This window comes from Eschrichtius robustus, chromosome 6, assembly GCF_028021215.1.
Source record: "Eschrichtius robustus isolate mEscRob2 chromosome 6, mEscRob2.pri, whole genome shotgun sequence".
Taxonomy (NCBI): domain Eukaryota; kingdom Metazoa; phylum Chordata; class Mammalia; order Artiodactyla; family Eschrichtiidae; genus Eschrichtius; species Eschrichtius robustus.
Window position 1 is genome coordinate 58,921,597 of NC_090829.1, and position 6,022 is coordinate 58,927,618.

Here is a 6,022-nt window from a genome sequence, read left to right on the forward strand (position 1 = left end):
ATCCAAAACTGTTGTCTTGCTTAATAGCCCAATAATTTTGCTACTCAAAGAGTGGTCCACGGAGCTTGTAACAAATGCAGAATTACAGGTCCTGCTCCTCATATTCAACTTATAGAATAGAATCTACGTTTTAAAAATATTCCCAGGAAACCACCAACAAAATAAAAAGACAACCTACTGAGTGGGAGAAAATATTTGCAAATCATACACTGATAAGAGGTTAATAGCCAAAATACATAAAGAACTCATACAACTCAACAGCAAAAAAAAAAAAAAAAAATTGTGATTTAAAAATGGGCATTTTTCCAAAGAAGACATGCAGATGGCCAACAAGCACATAAAAAGATGCTAAACATCATGAATCACAAGGAGATATTACTTCACGCCTGTCGGAATGACTGTCATCAAAAAGACAAGAATTAACAAGTGTTGGCAAGGATGTGGAGAGAAGGGAACACTTGTGCACTGTTACTGGGAATGTAAATTGGTATAGCCACTGTGGAACACAGTATGGAGGTTCCTCAAAAAATTAAAAATAGAGCTACAATGTGATCCAACAAGTCCACTTCTGGATATTTATTCAAAGAAAATTAAAACACTAACTGGAAAAGATATATGCACCACCATGTTTACTGCAGCACTATCTACAATAGCCAAGATATGGAAACAACCTAAGTGTCCATTAATGGGTGAACGGATAAAGAAGTTGTGGTATATGTATACATATATTTGTGGTATATATATATAATAAAATATTATTCAGCCATAAAAAAGAATGAAATCTTGCTATTTATTACAACATAGATGGAACTCAAGGGCATTATGCTAAAGTGAAATAAGTCATACAGAGAAAGACAAATACTGTATGATCTCACTTATATGTGGAATCTTAAAAAACAAAACCCAAAAAACCAACCTCATAGATACAGAGAACAGATTAGTGGCTGCCAGAGGTGTGGTGGTGGTGGTGAAATGGGTAAAGGGAGTCAAAAGGAACAAGCTCCCAGTTCTAAGATAAATAAGTCATGGGGATGTATATACAGCATGACAAATATAGTTAATACTGTCTTGCATATTTGAAAGTTGCTAAGAGAGTAGATCTTTTTTTTTTTTAATTTATTTATTTTATTTATCTTTGGCTTCGTTGGGTCTTCGTTGCTGCACGCAGGCTTTCTCTAGTTACAGTGAGCAGGGGTTACTCTTCATTGCAGTGCGCGGGCTTCTCATTGTGGTGGCTTCTCATTGCGGAGCACGGGCTCTAGGCGCACGGGCTTCGGTAGGTGTGCCACACAGGCTCAGTAGTTGTGGCTCGCAGGCTCTAGAGCTCAGGCTCAGTAGTTGTGGTGCACGGGCTTTGTTGCTCTGCGGCATGTGGGATCTTCCCGGACCAGGGCTCGAACCCATGTCCCCTGCATTGTCAGGCGGTTCTTAACCACTGCGCCACCAGGGAAGCCCAAGAGAGTAGATCTTAAAAGCTCTCATCACAAGAAAAAATTTCTCTAGCTACGTATGGTGATGGTCATTAACTAGACTTATTGTGGTGATCATTTTGTAATACATACAAATATTGAATCATTATGTTGTACATCTGAAACCAATGTAATGTTGAATGTCAATTATACCTTAAAAAAATCCCCAGGTAACTCATAAGTACACTACAGTTTGCGAAGCACCGATAAAGTCCTTTCCATGAGGATTCTAAGATCCTTAACATTAAGAAATAGTTTTTTCCTCTCCCTTTCCACCTCAGTCTTAGTCACTTGAGGTTCTTTAGTGTCCAATAATGATTTGGACTAATATGGGCTTGAAAAATGCAAAAACATACTAATGTTAATATGGTTGCAAGAAGGTTCTGAAAGTGATGGCATCTTTTCCACCTTGACTATACTGAGGCCAAGGAAATGCAGCCAATAATCAGAGATTCTTTTCTTTTCTTTTCTACCTGAACTTTTTGGGTGAGTTAGTGTTAGTCTCACATAAAAGAGCTGTGGGTTGAACAGGTGAAAATAGACTTTGAGGAAATCAAATGGAGAGACCACTTGTAGCAGAATTTCAGATTCAGGTGGATAATTGTCAGTATACCCTTTCTGTAGGACAATTTGCCAATATGTATTAAGAAAACTAAATCTCTTTGACCCAGTGATACCACTTCTAAGAAGTTATCTAAAATACATAATCAAAGATGCACACAAAGATTAATGATTGAAAATTTTGTATGTGCCATTATTTATGTTAGTGAAAGTTATGTCACTTAGATATTCAACACAATAATGGAATGATTAATTAGATGATGATGTAGCCACATGATGAATTAATATGCAGCTAATAAAATTTTATTTTTGATTTGCGAAAAGCTCACAATATTGTAAATGTAAAGGTAAGCTCACCAAATAAAAGTGGAGTATGATCCAAATTTTATACAAAGTATTTACACATAGAAAAGAAATTGCTGAATTGGGCGATTGGGATTGACATGTATACACTGATGTGTGTAAAATTGATGCCTAATAAGAAACTGCAGTATAAAAAAACAAACAAAAAAAAAATAAAAAAGAAAAGAAATATATCAAAATATCAACAGTAGTTATTGCTCAGTTTTAAATTGTGGGAATATTTTATTTATTTATTATTTTTAATATTTACCAAATTTTTTACAGTGTGTTATTTCTATCGTTAGGAAAAAAATTAAATAACAACAAAATGTATAGTCGGTACTCCTTGATTACTGCTTCTGATTTCAAGTCTTGAGTTGGAAAAGAGAGTGTATTTTTGAAGGAATATTCTATCACTTTTTTCTACTTACTGCCCCTATATTTGGAAAATGACCCTCCACGGACAATAAATATTCCCTTTGAAAATGACAAAGGTCTGACTACAGACACCCCTTCCTTTATTCTTCTACTAAACTCAAGAATATAGCAGTAATTTTATCGAAGTTTAAAAGTCCATTACCCATAGTGAAGGAACTTTAAAAAAAAAGTTTTACTTTGGAATAAATATAGATGCACAGGAAGTAGTAAAGATAATACAGAGAGGTGTGTTGTGCCCTTCACCCAATTCCCTCTTGAAGCAACGTTTAAACATGAATTATTTGCTGGATTTCATTTCTTTATCCTTATAGCAGGAGACTAGTGCTAAGCAGCTGTGTCATCAGTTCTAAAGGCAAGTCCAGTCCTTTCAGTTTCTCTATTTTGAAAACGGGGAAATAACTTTTTTCTTAACTTCCCACGGTGACTCTGAGTCATAGATGTTTACAAAGAAATCTCAGCCTGTTATATTGTATCATTTCTTCTGCCAAATCCATGTGTAAATGTAACCTCTTAGTTGCAGTTTCAGTTCAAGAGTGCATTTGCGCTGAGCTTCTCTCTTTATAGGGAATTACCAGGTACTGCTGGTACTCTGTTCAGCCAAGTTGATGTAATGGATGCAGAGAAAGAGGATGGAAAAACTAGTCTTGACTGATATAAACTTCTCTATTGTTTTTAATGTGTTGAGGCTTCAACATAACTGAAACTTAAAACAGTGAGGATTGGGCTTCCCTGGTGGCGCAGTGGTTAAGAATCCACCTGCCAACACAGGGAACATGGATTCGAGCCCTGGCCTGGGAAGATCCCACATGCCACAGAACAACTAAGCCTGTGCGCCACAACTACTGAGCCTGCGCTCTGGAGCCCGCGAGCCACAACTACTGAAGCCCTCATGCCACAACTACTGAAACCCACGCGCCTAGAGCCCATGCTCCACAAGAGAAGCCATCGCAACGAGAAGCCCTTGCACCGCAAAGAAGAGTAGCCCCTACTCGCCACAACTAGAGAAAACCTGCGCGCAGCAACGAAGACCCAACGCAGCCAAAAAAATTAATTAATTAATTAATTAAATCAAAAAACAATTGAGGATTGAAAAAAATAATACCCTATTAAAAGACATCTGCTTGATGATGAGAGCCAAACCAAACCAAACAAAGTGACAAAACCTGACTACTTTTCTTAACCATTGTTAATGGTAAAATCACGGAGGCTCAGAGATGGCAGGAGTCAATGGTTAAGTGGGCACTCTGGAGTCACTTTGCCCAGATTTAAATTGTGGTTCTGCCGCTTATGAGCTGTGTGGCCCTGGGCAATTTCTTATTCCTCAATTTCTTTATCTTCCTGGCCCATAGTAGGCACTCAAGAAGTATTAGCTATCATTCCCGTTGTAGAAATTATAAATAGTGAATTCACGTTCTTTGGGATTACCAACCCCACTTTACTCACATATTCAAGAAATCTTTTTTTTTTTTTTTTTTAGAGTTTGAGTAGGATTGGTATTAATTCTTCCTTAAAAGTTTGATAAATTTCACCAGTGAAACCATCTGGTCCTGGACATTTGTTTGTTGGGAGGTTTCTGATTACTGACTCAATCTCCTTACTAGGAATCAGTCTGTTCAGATATTCTATTTCTTCATGATTCAGTCTTAGTAGGTTGTATGTTTCTAGGAATCAAGAAATCTTTAAAACCAGTATAAAGTTGCATATGTACTGTGATAATGTTGATTTACAGGACACTAAGATACACTTCAATTTTAGCCTTTAACAAGTGATTCTATATAATCTCACGTGTCTACTTGTTTTTCATTTAATTTAATTTTTAATTTTTTGGCCACACCGTGTGGCATGTGGGATACTCTTTCCTCGACCAGGGATCAAACCTGCGTCCCCCCCTCATTGGAAGCGCAGAGTCTTAACCACTGGACAGCCAGGGAAGTCCCCACTTGTTTTATTTATTTATTTATTTATATTATTATTATTGTTATTTTGGTTGCATTGGGTCTTCATTGCTGTGCATGGGCTTTCTCTCTAGTTGTGGTGAGCAGGGGCTACTCTTCATTGTGGTGCGTGGGCTTCTCATTGCGGTGGCTTCAGCTTCTCTTATTTCAGAGCACCGGCTCTGGGCACGCAGGCTTCAGTACTTGCAGCATGCAGTCTCAGTAGTTGTTGCTCACAGGCTCTAGAGCCCAGGCTCAGTAGTTGTGGCACACGGGCTTAGTTGATCCGCGGGATGTGGGATCTTCCTGGAACAGGGATCAAACCCGTGTCCCCTGCATTGGCAGGCGGATTCTTAACCACTGCGCCACCATGGAAGTTCCTCCACTTGTTTGGGCTTTTTTTTTTTTGTCTGCATTGGGTCTTTGTTGCTGTGCGTGGGCTTTCTCTACTTGCAGTGAGCGGGGGCTACTCTTTGTTGCAGTGCGCGGGCTTCTCATTGCGGTGGCTTCTCTTGTTGCGGAGCACGGGCTCTAGAGCGCAGGCTCAGTAGTTGCTCCGCGGCATGTGGGATCTTCCTGGACCAAGGCTCGAACCCGTGTCCCCTGCATTGGCAGGCAGATTCTTAACCACTGTGCCACCAGGGAAGCCCCCCACCCACTTGTTTTTAAATGGCTGGAATTCTTTTCTCTCAACACACATCTTCAGGTGCCCAGTTGAACAAATTTCCTGTCTACGCTTGTGTTTGTCTCCCATAAACATTCAGGTATCCTAACATTTTTATGTTCATTTTATGTAGAAATTGAAAAGTTATTTGAGAGAAAATCAAATGAGATTATTAACCAGAGGGCCACCACTTTTCAGGCCAAGAGCCCAGGACAGGGATAATTTGGCTTTGTCTATCCAGTGAAGGAGTACCAAAATTGAAAAACAAATAAAAAATCCCTGCCATTTTGCCAAGCTAATGGAGGAGTATTTCCCTAATCCACATAAAGGCATCCTATGAGCTAATTAATTAGTTCAATTAAAAGTAGAAGAAACATTGAAGTGCACAATGTATAAGAGCGCATGTTAGAAAAAATACTCAAATAGTTGCAAACTCTTCTTAAATAGCAAGTATCAGATTATAACAGTCTTCAAGTCTTCTTAAGTGCTCCAGCATCCCTTAGAAATATTGTACATTCTCAGGTCATAGAATTACAGAATTTTAGAAACATGAGAAATCCTAAGGATGGTGCAGCCCAACCCTTCATTTTACAAAGGATAACAAGTGCCCCAGT